The 18,016-nt window shown below is 51.1% G+C and overlaps 1 long non-coding RNA gene across 1 annotated transcript in view; it reads right to left on the minus strand.

The window, feature by feature from the left end:
- LOC118238620 overlaps window positions 1-18,016 on the minus strand; it is a 46,706-nt gene that overhangs the window by 28,360 nt on the left and 330 nt on the right. Inside the window, exon 2 of the long non-coding RNA XR_004769418.1 lies at window positions 7,354-7,641. This is a non-coding gene — a long non-coding RNA (uncharacterized LOC118238620). The remainder of the gene's footprint in view (window positions 1-7,353; window positions 7,642-18,016) is intronic.

The raw sequence follows: 18,016 nt of genomic DNA on the forward strand, positions 1-18,016 counted from the left end.
AAAGAACTAGGGTTCTCTGTGCTTCTTACTGCTTTCATTTGCTCCCCTTTGAGGCAATATCGTCAGCCTGAGACTTGAGAGGCAAGGGCCCTGCTCAAGGTCATGTGTCTAGGAGGCCTTCGCAGCTTTCCAACGATCCTGGCTAGGCTGCCTGAGAGCCCTCCCACCACCACCGACAGCTCAATGAAACGGGAGCCTTGCTAACTTCCCACTTGGTCCCGCCCTCCTTCTCCCCACCTGAAGCCAGGGCCATCTGTTCTCTCTTGTGAGGATGCAGGGAGAGGATGAAACTAAATTTAAATACTGATAATACTTAACATTTGTCTGGAAAGGGTTTTGCACACTAATTGCTGATTAATCCTCCGGCCCCAGAGAGCCATCTCTGCCTTTCTGTCCCATTCTGTAGACAGTCTGGTGGCTTTTAGACTGAAAGAAGCCAAACCTGACATCAGAAGGGGAAATTAGGACCTAATAAATACAATTATTCAGGCCATTGTTGCTCCCACCACTAACAAAGTTAGGAGCTGGGTCCAAACGAGGCCTTGACTCTGCAGCAATGGCTTGACCTGTAAAAGAAGAAAATGCTCCCTGTTGGCCTGCCTGGTCCTAAACCAGTGTTTAAAGTTTATTTATTCATTTCTGACACAGGGTTTCACTATGTTGCCCGAGACCTTGAACTCTAGACCAGCCTACCTCAACCTCCCAAGTGCTTGGATTATATATGGTCATGCAGACTTCCTTAGTGCTCACCGGTGGGTTAGCCACTGAGCCAGAGACTGAGGTGCCCACAGAACAGGTGAGGCCCTTCTCCCAAGCTGTTCACAGTCTACTTGGAAAAGTGGATAAAAACAAGAAAATAAGTAATTAAGCAAGATTACAACTCACCATCACAAGGTTGTTTTAAAAAAAATCTTGTATATGTATCTTTAAAACTTTATATACCTCAAAAATCCTTCCAGATGGTGAAGTCCTATTTTTCCTGCCACATTTATCAAGAAACCCCAGATGTGTTCCCTAAGAAATGGGAACAGCAGACATAGTTATGGACCTTTGAGTTTTGTTGCAACAGCCAAGGAGCACCCTAGGGAGTCAGTCCCCTGTCCTAGGGCTACACAGAGCCAGCAGCATGGTGTCCTTCTGCTCCTTTGAATGGGTAACCATATCTACCATTCTTATTTTCATATCTTTCCTCTTTTGTCACTTACCTTGACAGTTTGCCCACCAGGCCTCAGATCTAGGCTTTTCTTGTGAAACTGGTCACAGTAGCCACATGAGTTTCCAGCTGTGTTCTTTGAAGCCCCAACTTTCCATGACAGGTCTCACTAGCCACCTCAGAGAATGAGAGCAGAGTCAGGGGTCCCTAGAGCCCACCACTGCTTCATCACCCATTTGGTTTCCATACCAATTCACCTGAGCCATGGGTGCCATTTCCTTAAAGGCTTCAGTTTGGAATCAGAAGACCAAGATTTAAACCCTGGCTCCAACTCCTAAAGGCACACAGCCCTGAACAAGCTGAGCACACGACCTGTGAAAATTAGATTGCTGTCTGACAGCAGAAAACACAAGCCACACGAGCAACAAACTCCCTGCAATCCTAGCTTGGAGGGAGTGCCTGGTAAACATTTATAAATCTTTAACTTCTCCTTGGATATTTAACAAGGCAGAATAAAACAAGTGTGAAATAACCAATTTGTCCACCAGGTGGACCCTGCTTGAGAAAGCCTTAAATCTATGAAACCTATTCATCCCTGGGTTTACAGAGCCTACAATGGCTTCAAAGATTCTGTATCTCCCATTCATCCTAAATAGAAAATGTCTCTAGTCTGAAAGCTGAATGGCTGGCCCTCCATGAAGGTGAAGTGTCATGGTAGAGGCAAAGTAAGGAAAGCCTCCCTAAGCCACATTTTTCCAGGCCAAAGCATGCCGTTATTCTGAGATGCACAGCAGGTTTATGAAGGTCTCACATGTTCTGTACAAGCTGATGCCATAGAAAAGGCTGAGCATGACTGTACTGAGATTGCCTTGTAAGAATGCCGAAGCACCGTCCCTGCACACACACACATGGGGAAGCAAGCATCCTTGCACATGGCTTAACGAGGTTTCTTTCTACAGTACACTTGGCCCAGAGATTTCCTTCAGGCCAATGGGTGCCACCTCCCAGACACACACAGTCTGACTGTCCCCATCTCACAGGACATCAGCACCTAGGAACGTGGCCTCCTAGCCACTAGCCTCCAGCACAGCAAACACTGATGATAACATTCAAACGGGGAACTCTGGGGAGCCATGCCAGAACTGTTTGAAGGAGCACACGGGGGAGCACTGGCTCTCTGTGCTCCATTCATGAAGCACAGAGACCTTGAGGTGAAGGCAAGCCCAAGGCCATGACTGCCCGAGATTCCAGTCTCCGAGTGCTCCCTCAGGTGGCTTGTTAGCTTGCACCATCCCGGCTCCCACACAGGTGCACACATGCCAAAACGTGCAGGCTCAGACACTACCACACATGATCTGAACTCTCAGCCACACAGAAGGCACTCTGCCCTCCCCAGCAGGCCCATATCTGGCTTCCATGCATTCTCACAGGAAGGGGACAGCACTCAAATGGGACACGGGCCCACCAAGGAAGAAGCATGCCTGGAGGAGGACAGGAGGACAGGAGAGTCCACGCCGGGAAGCAGCTGGTGCTGTTTGCAGAGGTACCTGCAACTCTGAGCTGCTCCCCACTGCAAACACCCAGCACCCACTCTTTTTCTACAAGAATTCTGTCTCTGATCAATAGACTCTAGAAACCCTGAGGCTTCCTCCACATGGCATGCTCAGGAGGATCAGATCGCCCCGCCCCAGCAGCAGGTACACCAAACAGCTATACTGTACAAGGCCTTGGGAGCCCTCTGATACATGGGGGTGACAGGGCTCCAGGCATGGGGGCTGGGACAGACAGGAGGTGTCTTCTGTGCCCTAGACCAAACTGTCATAGCAGTTAAAGCACAGACTGATGAGACCCCAAGCCCCTCTCATGCCTGGCTGTGAGAGACCTCAGACACACCCCTTTTTCAGTGGACCCCTCAATGTGCTCTCCTCCTCAGGTTCAGTGCTGTTATGGTTTGGCTATTGAGTCTTCTCCACCAGGGTATTTCCCCAGGAGGATCTGGCAGGACACTTAGGAGGGGTATCCTACCCTAAAAGGATCCAATCTCAAAAAAGGTTCCCCCATGCTGGGGGCTGCCCACCTAGAATGACACCTCTCCCCTCCCTTCCCCCAGTGCCTTCTGTGGCATATTCTCTTCAGAGCATCTGTGTCTGACCAAAATGATCCTGTCTTTTGTTTGCTTGTGTATTATCTGTTGTTGGTGCTGGTCCCAGAGCTGGCACTCTGCCAGGCACAGAGTCAGAGAGAGGGATTTGCAAGATAACTGGATGAATGCTGTGCCTGCTGGCATAGCTGTCAGCTAACAGCAGCTGAGCCCACTCTCGGCCTCTGCCTCCTAAGGCCAGAGTCTCCTCCCAGGGCTTCAAAGGGCGTCCCCTGCTTCCAGCCACCCCGAAATCTGGCTTCATCTCCACCAGCCTAAGTAGAAGGAGTGGCTATCTACTCGCCTGCCCTTGCCCAGTCTGCCCCTCCTGGAATCAGTGGGGGCCAGAATGTAGGGAGTGACGAGTTCCTTACCACACAGCTCCCATGGACTTCTTCCCTCGAGTTACGGCTTGTTCTAAAACTGTCCACTTCTGGGTAGACACACAGCCCTCACCCCGATGCCTGACCACATCCTCTCCAGAGGAGGTGAGAACCAGGCACTAGCCATTTTGTATGCAGTCTATAGCTCCACAGGACAAGCATGGCACATCATCTTTGCACACACTATGCTTCCTGGAGGCTCTGGGACAAACATGCTCAGCTCTGCGGTGAACAGGGTGCAGGAGGGCTGGGTGAAGTCAAGAGGAATGGTCTCAATTGAGCCTCGGCCTCCTCTGAGGTTTGAGCCCCTCATTTGCAAAATGGAAACAGGCAGAATTAATGTTCTCAGGGGGAGTTTTCAGTTCCAATGAGAAAGGGAGATTTTCTTAAGATTGGGTGCATTTATTAAATGCCTATTGTATTCTCACAAAAAACCCCAATGCCACACTCCCAGACACAGACAACATAAACCTGCCCAAGTCCTCACAGCTAGGGGTGGCAGAGCTGAGACTTGGCCCAGGCCTGCTTCACTCCCTTATGCCAGCTGCTGGGAGAACCGTCACTGCCCAAGCCTCCCCCAGTGCCCACCCCCCATGCCACACAGGTAGGGTGGTCCTCCTGTACTAGCCATGTGTAGATTTGGCTCTGCGTCTGGTATCTAGAGGGCTTCATAGCAGTAGGCCAGGGCACCCAGAAACCCCCACAGGTCTGCTGGGGACCCCACAGGTCCCCAACTAGTGTCCAGTTGGGTAGCCTAGGTGTCAAGCCACCTCCTCTTCCTCACACATAACCGGGCTGCTTCTTGTACTTGAGGATGCTGCTAAGACAGAGACTCCTGTATGGAGCCTCGGGATGTAAAGGAAGAGAAGGGGACCCCATTGGGCTCCCGGTGATGTGAGGCCATTGCAGGAAGTCTGAGCAAGGGGGTGACAATGCACTGTGATGCACACACACGGTATTTCAGGAAGGTTCTTCTGGCAACATAATGCAGGTTGAGTTGAGGAGCTGTGTGGGGGAGTATGAACGGTATTCATGCCTGGAAAATACTTGCGAACACCCCCCCCAAGCCCTGTGATGTCTGAGGCAATGTGAGAAGTGGGCCCCCATTCCAGATTGCACCTAAAACTCCATGGCTGTTAGCATCCCCGAGGGAATGGAACCAGGCCCTCTTCTGAGCTGCACCAAACTTTACCATAAAGCGCTTTTGCTCCAGCCATCAAGCTCAGAGCAGAGGGCTGGGGCTAGAGCCCATGTATGCAGGCCACCACACGTAGGACTGCTCTGTGCTGGTGTGACAGACATACCAAAGGAACAAAGCTGTCCACACGGAACCTGAGTAAGCTCCTGCTAGGCTTCCTGACCCAGCTGGGATTCCAGTGGACCGGAAACCCTGTGTAGCCATAGCCCCACCACCCAGGGAGGGCTGTGAACCCACAGACAACAAAAAGGACCCCACTTCTTAGAACCAGTATTTAGTGCTTCCTCCAGACCCTACTAGTGGAAGAACAGACACAGAAGGGAAAATCTCAGATGCTCGCCTGAACCCCAGCCCTCTCCCCCATCGCTGCCTTAAGGCCACTGACACTACCCGTCCATATACATAGCTCACACACAGCAAGCAGTGGCCTGTTGCCATTCATTCAATAAACCCTTGTAGTGCTTGCTCTGTGATAGGCCCTGAGTCTGGTTCTGGGGCTAGCTGAACGTTCAGACAGTCCTGTCCTCAAACAACCCTGAGGCTGGCAGTGGTAAAGGGTGATGGGAAAAACAGATGGCCCCAGGAGTCAGGCCTCATCCACTGGGTTCCAGGAAGATTCCCTAAGGTAGGACAGGGTACCCAAGGTCAGGGAAGGAGAAGGAGGAAGGGAAACAGGGTGGGGGGAGGAGGGATTCGTGAAGGAACACAGTAAGGGACCCAGATGGCTGCTAGCAGGGCCAGTGTACAAAACAGGATCGGGAGGTGCCCTGAATCAGGTGGTGTTTGGGCTACTGTGTGAACACACATGTGCAAACTAAGTGACAGGAAGGGGCAGAATGAGTCGCAGGAGCAACATGGAGGCCAGAGAACAGGTGTTGGCGGGAGCAGCAAGTGAGCAGGTGTTGGCGGGAGCAGCAAGTGAGCAGGTGTTAGCGGGAGCAGCCAGTGAGCCACCATGACCAAAGCTCGTGCTGACTAAAGGAGTGGGCAAAGGGGAGTGAGGGCAAGCCACCACAGGGCAGTGCCAGCAGTGGGTGCCTCACGGGTCAGAGGAATGAGTAGAGCCTGAGTCTCCTCTCCTCGTGGAGACGTACTCATAGCAACATAGACACAAGCAAACATTTTCAAACAAAAACAGTGCCGCAAAGACAGCATTGTGCTAGAAGGATGCCATGCTTCCAAATGGAGCAAGCAGTGGAGGAAGTAGATCACTGAAGCCAGAATGCAGACACCAAGGTGCCACCCAAGTGAAGATGTAGGGAAGGAGGGCTTTGTGCAAAGGAACAGTGAATGCAGAGGTCCTGGGGCAGGAGCAAGCCCGGCAATTCAAAGCAGAGAAGGAGCCAAGTGGCTGGAATGGAGCACATGAGAACGGAGAATAGGAGACTCCAGTCACGTGGGGCCTCATGTCCTAAAGGTGGCTTTATGATGATGGAGGCCTTCAAGTAGGTCTACCACAGACGGAAGACTGTCGGTGTGTGTGGCAAGGACACCCGTGTGTCAGCAGGTGTGTCCGTTATTTGCTTGTTGGGTGCTCCTGACTGTCCACTGCCATCAGGTGTGTCCTGTGTTTGGGCTCAAAATAGTGTCTTTTGTGTGGTAAACAGCAAGCTAGCCACCCTGCAGCCATGAGAGGAGAGTGGGCTCATCAGGCAGGATGGTGAGTTTCAGGACAGGACCTCAGGGTGTGTCTTTCTGGGACTGTCACCCGAAGGCTCAGAACCCTCTTTAGACCAAGAGATATTGGTCCCTTGCTTCATGCATACAAAGTCCAGCGAGGCTGCACTCTGTAGAACCTGCTGAACTTGTGAGGCATCTGCCTGGAGAGGACAGACGTGCGTGGATCAGGTGTCCTTCCTAGCTTGGGGTGCTGTGCAATGGGCCCAAAGGAGCCTCAAGAGAGAGGGGGTACTGGGCCGACTGACAAGGGTCCTGCCTGAGTCCCTCCAGGAAAAGAGCGAGGGAGCAGTTTCCACCTGAGGGGACCCCTTGGCGTGGTTACTTTCCAGCATGGTATCTTGAACAGGCTCTTTACCTTTGGAGCTCTCATTTGTCGATAACCGAGACGGTGGGCTTTCCATCATCAGTCCCTCCTAGGTGCTCAGTGGAGCCATCTCTGCAGGGGGTGACCATGTGACTGATAGTGCCTGAAGCATGTGCTTTCTCAGGCCATCTGTTTACAGCTGAATGGATCAGGGTGGGCAGTACCCCGTTTGCAAATGTTCAGCCCTAGCACGGGGTCCACCACTCATCGGGACACAGCAGTGGTGCAATATGGCAGGCAGCTTGCTGTCAGTGCTCATTAAAATACTGAGGTTCACAAATGAGGTTTTTTTTTTTTTTTTTAATTTGAGTATATCCAAAGATTCATCAAACTTGGTGTGATATAACACCAGACAAATTTAGGGTCCTGGGCAAGAAGAGAGCAGAACCCGCCTCTCCCCCTCCCCCCGCTCCCCTCCCCCGCCTCCTCTCTTACCTCTCTCCTTTACTCTCTGCTACTGCTAGAGGGATCAGCAGGGCCGGGCATGCTGGCATTTGCATTGTGCAGCTTAGGACTCGTGAGAAGAGTGGGCCGGGCAGGAGATGAGTGGGCAGCAGGCAGGTATAAATGCCGCAGGAGGCCCAGAGAGCATCCAGAAAGAAGTGTTGCTGTGGTTTGTTTCAGCTTCATCTTCCTTTTATTCCCTCCACCCCCGCCCCCATTTACCTTTCTTTTTTCCTCTCCTGAAATTTTTTGGATATCAGAGGATCTCCGCCAGAGCAGCTGTTGAATAAGTAGATGAGAGTCATCCTGAGAAGGGCCTTAGCCATCAAAGCCAGGAGTTTCAGCTCCAGCCGACACACCAGCATTTCCTAAGAGTCTGCCCCTGCCTCCGTGCTCTGCATCGGAAAAACTATGAGCAAGCAGGCTCTGGAAATATCACATTTTGTACCCTCTCTGAAAATCACAGCCCACAACAGTGTCAACGGCCCTGGGAGGTCCTGCAACCCCAGCAATCCGTATCCCCTTGACCACAGGCTCTTAGCCTCACAGACACCCCCATCCTCACGTAATGCCCTGCACGGGCCACTTTGGAAAATGCCATCTAGAAAGAAGCGAGTGACTTGCTGACTTTTTCAGACAGGGTCAGAGTTGAGATTGCAGAAGCAGCTTGAGCAGCAGACAAAAATGAGACAGGAATACAAGAGAGCAGGGGAGCTGGGTAGAGGCTGGGGGAGGGGGTGGACACACACCTAGGAGGCTCAAGGTGGCACAGAGAGCGTGAAAAATGCAGAAGGCAGGGTAGGTGAGAAATGGGTGCAGAATGGATGAGGCTTCACGCATTCGGAAATCCAAAGGTGACATTTCTGGGAGCTGGCTGAGTCCACTTCTGAGCACCTTCCTTGTGGGGAGCCTGTGACAGGTGGCTGTCCCACTCTTCTCTCTCCCCCTAGAGTGAGAAGCTTCCTCCATGGGTTCAAGCGATACCCTCACTGAAGCACACCAGCACCATTTTTCATTACTTATCAACATCTATTCATCCCCGCATCTCAGAGCTAGGGAACAAACTGAGTCATCAGGCAGGAAAGTAAGGGTCCTAGTGAATTTGCACAGGGAGCTGTCCAAGAGAGAGGGTTCACAGGGAGAGGGTTAATGTGGCTTCAGAGCGCATAGGGACTTGACTGGAAGGAAGCACCAGGCTGGGAGAGACACCACTACAGCTAATCAGTCCTTCCGGGCCCTATTTACTCTCCCGTGGAATACGTGTCTACTGCTCCACTGCACCGCTCTGTGGGGCCACAGAGGAGCAGCTTGGACACTCCAGCCTCCGGTCCACACAAGTGAATACATCTCGATACCAAGATGGGCTCCTTCAGGGCCCCCAGAGCTCAGGAGGTGGTTGCCACTTGAACCAAAGCTGGTTGTCCTCAGCTCTCGGGAGTCAAGTTCCAGATGTGAGCATCTGGCAGCCACACTGTGGTCCTGGCTGTGTCTCAGGATCCGTGGGCAGTGTAAGAAGAAGCAGATGTGTTTTGACAAGGCTGCCACAGCATCAGCAGCATCCTAAGTCAGAATAAGCCCTTGTCTTGTGCAGCCCCTGGGATGGGGCTGTGTTTGCACCACATTCTTTCCACAGGGGAATGAGCGGTGACTCCAGCTAAAAACAGAAGTTGCCATGACTGGAAACTGCAGTCCCCTCCCCCCTCCGTGGCAGTCCCTTCCACTGTCAGGAACCCAGACCTTTCCTTGTGGGCTTATGTTTCCTGGGAGGCAGGCTGGACAATCCAGGGAGTTGTGGAGAGTAGAGACGAGCCTTTGTTTGTGTAAAATTTCACCTGTGTGACAAGGCTGGCTCTACAGAAACCAGGAGAAGTAGCTGCTACTGCTCCATTTTAGAAAATGAACAAACTGAGGCACAGAAAGGAGACCTGACCCTGGAGGACTCTAAGGGAAAGGATTTGCACCCATGGCTGCCAGGTCCTCTGATTGGGAAGAGAGAGCCGGCAAAGGGCTTTCTCAGTTTGATCAGGATCAAGGGGCAGAACCAGTGTTTTCATTCTCGGTGCCAGGAACCTGGCCGCCCCACTTCCACACCCACAGGGTGCCTGATTGTGACCCCTTAGAAACAGGAATCACACCTGCAATTTCCCAGTTGCTAGGACTTGGGGAAACTGAGGGTTGGAGCAGCAAGCATATCCTCCTCTTTGGGCTACGAGGTAACCCACAGAGGAAGCCTTTCTGACTTTTGGGCTCCATGGTGCACATGCTTCATCTGTATGTGAGGACCTAACACGCCCTTACCAGTCCTCTCCCAAGAACCCCCACATGTCACTGAGCATGGGTGAGCCTCGGGCTCCCGGCCCATCCTGAGACTCAGGGCCTCAACAGCCTGAAGCTCGCTGTTCCCACGGCATCGTTCTCATTGCTTTTATAGAGATTGTTCATCCTGTGAGCAGAAGGAACGCGGGCTTGCTGGTTTAAAGTGGCCCTCTGAGGGTTCTTTGTGAAATAAATGCAATGAAGGGTTTTATTTTTACAAGTGAGTGCATTAGAAAGAAATGTTAAGTCGACAACACAGGTGCCATGCAGACACGGCAAAACTCAAGGAGGTGCTACTCCAGTGAGCGACACTGGTGAGACACAGTGCTCCTCACGCCAGGGCCAGGCTCTAGCTCCTGGCATCATTCCCTGGGGTTGTCATGATGGCCACACAAGGGCATACAGGTGGGAAATCTTCAGCATCCCTGGTCTGCAGCCTGCACTCACACAGTGCCCTGAGACGTGGTGTAGATAGTCTCTGGTGTTATTCCAGTCCTGGAATCATCTCTGTGGTATACTCAGAGAGCTAAAGTGCCTAGCTCCAGGGAACATAGCCAGGTTGTGCTGGGACCCAGACAGGAGCATTGCAGGCTGCTCCCTTTCCCCAGCATTCCTGAGCTCTTGTCCACCCCCCACCCTTTTGACCTAAGGCTCTCCCTACTCCTCACAGGTCCTTGTTCCTTTGCTCCCATGAAGGCCTCTTTCTCGGAGGACAGCCAGGCCTCCTCCAAACAACCAAGTCAACCATGCCTTTCTGCCACAGATTCACCAGAAAACAAGGACTCTTGACCACATAAGAAAGAGTCCAACTCAAACTGATGAAACAAAAGCAAGTAGGGTCTCCTCTCTGAGCCTCAGCTTTCCTGTGCAGAGGTCACAGAAGCACACAGGACGGTTGCCATAGGACAACATGAGGTGTTGGTGGGCAGAGCTGAGCCCGCCACACAGTATGGGACATTACTGATGTAATCTTTGTGCTGATTCGATTATCAGCATCACCAAGGAAAGACAACATTGATCACTCTCTGCAGTATCCAACCCACACATAGAGAAGCAAAGAAAAGAGCTATTGTGGCCAAGGCGTCACAGTCTAATTATATATACATATAAATAAATGTATATTTATTTACTTAGTGTGTGTGTGCACGCGCGTGCGTGCGTGCGTGCGTGCGTGCGTGCGTGCGTGCGTGTGTGTGTGTGTGTGTGTGTATGTGCGTGTGTGCGTGTGCATGTGTACTGGGAGGTCACATGTACCAAGGTATGCATGTAGAGGTCAGAGGACAACTTGCTGGAGTCAGTTCTCTCCTTCCACTTTTACACGGGCCCTGAGGATTGTATGCAGGCTCTCGGGCTTCTATGGAAAGTGCCTTTACCTGCTGTGCCAACTTCAACCAAGCAGGAAGGAATTCTGCCAAGTCAAAATAATTTATCACCTTTCAGACCAGTGTGCGGGGTATTTCTGGGGGTGGGGAGGTGCAAACAGCCACTGAAGGCTCACCACAAGCCAGGCACTTGGCCAGAGCCTCAAGGCTGCCGCAAGGGCCAGACCAAGGTCATTGCTGTCCCACCGTATGCCCACACAATGCAAGAGCTAAACCTAGACCGAATGTTTATTGAGGTTCAGTCAAGTTAAGAAAACCATTGGGCTGTAATAAAGCCTTCCAAGAGATAGTTTAGTCTGAAGACGTGGCCAGCAAAGACTTCTTCCCTAGGGAAGCAGGGACAGGAGAGGAGAGAGGGGCTGGATGGGAGCTAGACACTAGGCAGCACATGTCCAAACTGAATTTTATCCCCAGTACCAAGTAGGGGAAAGTATCCAGCCTGCTGCCATAGTACCAAGCAGGGGTGAGTAAGCCAGCCTGCTGCCATAGTATTAAATAGGACATCATTCTCAGTACTGCGTGGGGGCGGGGGGGGGGGTCAGTAGGCCTGCTACCATAAGATAGGGTAGGAGAAGTGCAGTCTACAGTCAGAATGCCTGGATCCTTTAAGCCTGGCCCTCCAGTGTCTCCTTAGCTAAAGTGACCCACGCCCCTTAGCCCCGGTCCCTTTTCTGCACAACAGACATCAGCTGCCTCATTGGCTTAAGTAAAATAACAAACAATGGCACACTGAGCACAATGCCGTATTTCAGATGCAGTCGGGAGCTGAAATGGCTTCTAAGGAGCGATATTGGTTCAGGTGATGGATATAGACTTAAGCAGTGAACTGGACCTCAGGAAAGGCTTGATACAGCAGCTCGCCCCTGTGCCCAGTCTCCAGATTTGCTCCCTGTCAGCTCTGCTAACCCCTAGCCTGACCCCTCTAGAGCGAGCATTTCCCTACACCATGACTCTGCAGCTCCACACTTCACTCTCTCTGACTCAGCAATTCAAAGACAGAATTTTCAAATATTCCTGAGCGAGTCCCAGGACTGGGTCTCACTAACCCCTCGGTGGCATGCCCAACCCTAAATCACAGTGAAACCAAATGCCTGACTTCCGTGGCAATATCTAGAACTTAAGCGGGGTGGGGGGGTGGGGGGTTCAATCCTGTCTAGATTGCATGGCAAGGGGAATGGCAGCTTCCCAAAGGAATGTTAAGACACTCAAAGGAAGACACTCTCCAGTGCCAGATGAGACAACCAGTGCCCACCACAGCCAGTGCCCACCACAGCAACTTGCCCCAGCCCATTTTTTCTGTTGCTATAACTGAGCACCTGAGTGGGTGGCTTGTAAATAGCAGAGGTTTGTGTGGAAAGTCCTGCTCTGCTGTAGTGACAGCCTTGGGCCACTTCTGCGTGAAGTGTAAGGGCCAGTGAGCCCATGACAAAGACACAAACACTCTTGGAACAGCGTTCTCTGGCAGTGACTAATCAGGCCTGAGGGAGAGAGGACTCAACATCCAGGAGGAAGGAAGGCACTCACCCAGCGTGAGGGCTCCTCCCACGACTTGAGCACCTCCCAAACAGGGCTGTAGTGGGATTAAATTTCCTTTTCAGGAACGTTGGCAAAACACTCTCAAACCATAGCTCAACCACAGAGGCCAGGCAGCATAGGCAGTTTCCTGGGACATCTTGCATACAGCCATGGAGTGAACCCATCTCCTCCATTCAGGACAGAAGGCCCAGATGCAAATCTTTCTGGCACCTTCCAGCAGTGTGACCTTGGCCTGTGTCCTGCATTGTCTCCACCCCGGTAGCATTTATCTCACAAGGTTGTTGCACTTCTTAATGAATATATATATATATATATTCATATATATATATACATATGTATTTATATATATATATATATGGGACTCGTTTCCAGTGATCCCCTGCACATGCCTCACACTCAGCAAGCACTGAGTAGGACAGTCTCCACTTAGTCCTCACCACAGACAATTGCTATTACACCCCTGCATTTCAAACTAGGAAACTGAGGCTCAGAGAGGTACAGTGATGTGCCAAAGGTCAACCAGCTGGCAGATGCCCGAGCTAGTCTCCAGCTCCAAGCCTGGCACTGCAGCCAGAGCGCCTGCCTCCTGCCATGCTCTCTGCACAGAACCAAGCAGGAAAATCTGACAAGCCAAGTCCAAAGACAGACCAGGTTTCCAAGGAGAAGAGGGAGAGGTGTTGGGAACATGCAGTTATTTACAGGATGCTGTGTGGGCTGCTGCATGCAAGAGGGGGACGTCCTGAGGTGAGCGGTGATGGGGAGATGCCGGGTCCTCAGTTTCCTTATTTATAAAAGGAAGGGGCAGTGCCAAAGAAAGGAAATGGTGACTATGTAAGACCTGCTCTGCCCAGAGTCCAGCCGAGGTGAGAGGAGGGACGGGGTGGTAGTCTCATCAATGAGGTCAGAGTATGACCCCAACAACTACCGGGTTGGCTTCCCCAAAAGGGATAGAGTGGTCTATGTAGGATCTTTGGAGCCTTTGGGCCTCCAAAACCAGCCATTTTCTAAAGAAACTGACCAGATCCAAGAAATCAGTGAATTTCCTCAGTGGAACTGAGGACAAGCTAATTCAGCCATGTATTATTCGTGCTGGACTTGTTTATACAAAGAACAACTACTCAGCAGGAATTGTGAATTTCAGCCAAGGGACATCCAACCACTCCTAATCCCTGCTGACACTTTTTGATAAAACCCAACTGAAACCCACAGACAAGGGAGCCTGTTGACTGGGCCATGTGGGGCAGCCCCTTCGGCACGAAGCAGGGCAAGGGAGAGAAGGACTGGAAGAACACATGGGAGGTGCCCTGTGATGTCATTGCTTGGCATGGAAACCTTAGTGACATCCTGACTCCCTCCCCCACCACTATGCCTCTGAAAGCCACACACTAAAACATAGCTTCATGTGCTGCTGGAACCACCATGAGCCCCCCTCCACACATATACACACACACATACACACACACACACACACACACACACACAGGAATACATATACATATACGCATACACATATGAATACATACACATATACACACACACACGCACACAGCCTCCTTCTTCCTGCTTATTGCCTTGCATGCCTGACCATGACGGTGGGAATGAAACAAAACAAAACCAGTTAAGGAGAGCTGGCAGAGAGGCTACCAGAAAATGAACAGCACCTTTTGGAAAAGGTTTTAAAAAAAATGCAGATGCCTTGGAACCAAGAGACTCACTCAGGGCAGAGAGGCCTCAAAATTATAGTCCAAAAATACTCCAAAAGTCACCTTGAAAAAGACTATACAGCCAAGAATAAGAGCTCTTTCAAACATATCAAACACAAAAGAGGTCAAAGTCCCTGCAAGATGCTTGAAGGGACAGCACTCTAGAATAGAGCTGGGAGCTGAAGTGATCCCAGATCTGAGAAAGCCCCATGGCCACTGGGAATGACCTTAGGGAAAACTCTTGCCCCCAAACTGTCTTCCCTAGGCAGAGTCTCCCTAAACATTGTTATCATGTGGGGGAAACTCTAGCTGCAATTGACAGACTAAGCTCAGACAAATCTTCAGGAACAATGGCACCTACTCAACCAAGCTGACACACTCAGGGGTTGAGGGGAGGAGGGTGGACTGTAACAAAACTCAGGAGTGTTTTCATTGATCCAGCCACAGGGGATGGGATCCGAGAATACAAAGCTGGGACCCAGACTCAGCTCTAAGTTGAGATTTACATTACAAGCTCCTTCTTGACCCTGAGTTCTGGAAGTGTAGAAGCCATACCATGGTAGGCTCACATGGCAGCTCGGAGGCCAGCAATACCTGGCTCCTCCTGGAAATGCAGAAGTATTACATAGCGGCCCTTTCCAAGGAAGAGAATGTGCAACCCCAAAGGTAGGGGGCAGAAACTGCCATAGTGTGTGACATACATAGAAAGATAGTGGCTGTCATCCCAGATCCCACGAACAGAGGAGGAGGAAAGGAGTCCTGGTCCTCACAGAATCGTCAGGGATTCACCTTTTGCCCTTCTCAAAGCTCTGGGCTTCTCTGGGCCGGCATTGCCTTCAAGTGGGTTTTTCTGGAAGATGGAAAACATACCCAGAGCCTCAGCCCTACAAACCCCACAGCTGACACCCAAAGCTAATTCTTATTGGCTTAATGTCATTTGCCATGCAGTGACAGTCCCTGAAGCCAGGTAGCACCTATTAAGCTAGTTCTGAGTTGGATGTCCACCCAGATCATACTGACAGAGGTACTCCACATAGGCTCCAGATGGCCAGGTCAAAACAGCATTGTCCCTACAGAAGAAGGCATCCCAAGCATTCCAAGGACAGAACACCATTGTGGGCTCAAGCCTGGAAGAAGTCCAAAGAGTTATGTGTGTATGTTCGAGATGGACACGTGCAGAATTACAACAAGGGTCCCAGACTATCTATTCGCCTAGGGCCTGGGTCTACAAGTCTCATCTCTATAAGGTGGAATCGTCAAGTGCCACAGGCCACCTCAAGCCATTGCAAATGGCACGATACCACCCATGTGCTCCATGCATTCTGCAAACAGTCACTGACCGTCAGACAAAAGAGAGGCTTGGGTTTGACACTGAAGACTTATGGATGAAGAAGACACATTCTGTGTCCTCCAGGTACTTGCAGCCGATGGGAGGAAACAAGAGGATAAACAAGTCAAGAAAGGAAAGAACCTTCACAGGGAGTGGTGTTTAGGAGCAGGGCCACAGTGCACAGGCTGGGAGGGAAAGAAGCCCTGCAAGGGCTCAGATTCAGACTCTGTGCTGCAGGCAACAGTGAGTCAGGGGAGGACTCTGAGCAGTGACAGGAGCCAGCGGCAGCCTCGCCATCCTAATGGAGCCAGATGAGGCACAGTGGAAAGTCACAGAGCTGATCAAAGGGGCCACAACAGGCCTGTGGAGGGAGCAGGAGAGTGAAGACTGGAAAACCAAGACAGGGGGAGCCTTGATCAAAGTCATCCGGGGCAGCAGGCTGTCTGTCCTGCCGCTGGGCTGAGGCAGGAATGAGTAGCACTGGGGAGTCAAAGAGAACATGGCTTTGTTCAGCTCCTGTCAGAAGAGGTGAGTACTGAGCGCACACACAAAAGTTGCTACTTACATAACTGTGACCCCTACCCCCACCCCAAGAGATCTAGCCTGCAAATGAAGAATAAGTCACCTACATAGAGTTCTGGGAGAGTCCTAGTGACATCACAGAGGAAGGCTGAGGTCTATTGCTGGGTGTCTGGGGATGGTCCCTATTCATTTACTAAGCAAATTCTTCCAGGGTCTCTGCTCTGATGTGAGGACTCTGGACCCAAAGACACAAAGCAGCCAGCTGTCCCTGGTCTCACTCTGCCATTCCTTCAGGAATCACCCTGACTCTGTGTCAAATTCCACAACTAAAGAGGCAGAAATTGTATGTTTTCTCAGGTGTTCCCCATACCAAGACAAGACTCTAGTGTCTAGCACAGGCCCACAGAGTCACCCCTTTGTATCCACAGGGAGTTGGTTTCAAAATGCCCCAACGACATGGAGGCCCACAGATGTGGATGAGCTACAAGCCAGGCTTAGGGGTGCACAGGGATAACCCTAGCACACGGATGTGGAGGCAGGATTAAAAGGAATTCAAGGTCATCTTTGGCTCTATAGTGAGTTCCAGGCCTTCCAGGGCTACATGAGACTGTGTCCTTAAAACCAACAAACAAAAAATCCAGAAAACATCTATAGATGATTTACAGTGCCTAACATGGTGTGAATGCTGTGTGACATCCACTGTCCTGTATCACTCGAGGGGCAAAAGTCCATACATCACCAGTACAGAGTCAGTATTTTTCCAAATATTTTGGACTGTAGCTCAGTTGAGCCCAAGTAGATATGGACCTCACACAGCCTGAGCCAAGAAAATCAACATACACGGTTATGCTGGTTGCAAAACACACACCCGGGTTATATAAATACTACTCTGCTCTATACAAGAGACTTGAGCATCCAAGAATGTTGGTAGCCACGGGGGTCCTGGAACTGACTCGCCCATGCATCTGAGGGACCGCTCCACAGATGGCTCCTCCAAAGCTGTCGGCACATGAGGGAGGAGTGGGTGCTGGGTGGTAAAAGAAGCTGTGGCCACCATGTGCCTTAAGGAGAGGAATGCAGTCATATGCATATTCTATAAGCGCAATTCTCCTACAGATCTGAAGGAGGTTAGGAAGAAAACTAGCGGGCAAGACCAGAGGCAGGCGGTTGAGGCTGAGTGGAGATGAGCCTGCTGGAAAGGGGAGGTTCTCCCAGAAGTCCTCAGGGTAGCGTTCTGGAGCTTTGCCCTACAGCTCCCATTCTGTGACCAACTTCACCCCTGAAACATCCAGCCCCAGTAAGGAAAAGTCCATGACAAGGTCCCCAGGATGTCCCATCAGAGTCACCCAAACTCTAGGATCAGTTGTCTTGCAGCTACAAACACATCCTGTTCTCCCAGAAAACTACCCAATGCTACGACCAACAGTAAACATGCTCCAACTGCAGGTGCTGGTGCCGGTTAGCAGAACCAGGTGTTTAACCACACTCCCAGCTCCTGACTGCAGCTAACTGATAATGGAGTGGGGGTCATAACAGCCAATCAGCCGTAGGGTTCGAGTCAGATAGGGACCGTGAATCCATCCCCACTGAGAGGCCTGGTAACAGAATCCCCTCTGCTGTAGTACCTTTAAGCTTTTTTCTGGGTATGACTTCCTGAGACCTTTCACTTGCTAAATAAAAGGGATTTTTTTGTTTTACTATGTTTTCTTACCAGAAGGAAACAGCTGGAGGTTGAGGAGAAACAGAAACAGCCATTTCTAAATTTGTGGGTGGAAAATGTCTCCTGTTCTTGAGCCTGATGTCTGAGCCGCGCTGGACTTCCTTCAGGTGGCTCAGCCACATCCCAGTCTCCAGCGTTTGGAGAG

Source organism: Cricetulus griseus, chromosome 3, assembly GCF_003668045.3.
Source record: "Cricetulus griseus strain 17A/GY chromosome 3, alternate assembly CriGri-PICRH-1.0, whole genome shotgun sequence".
NCBI lineage: Eukaryota > Metazoa > Chordata > Mammalia > Rodentia > Cricetidae > Cricetulus > Cricetulus griseus.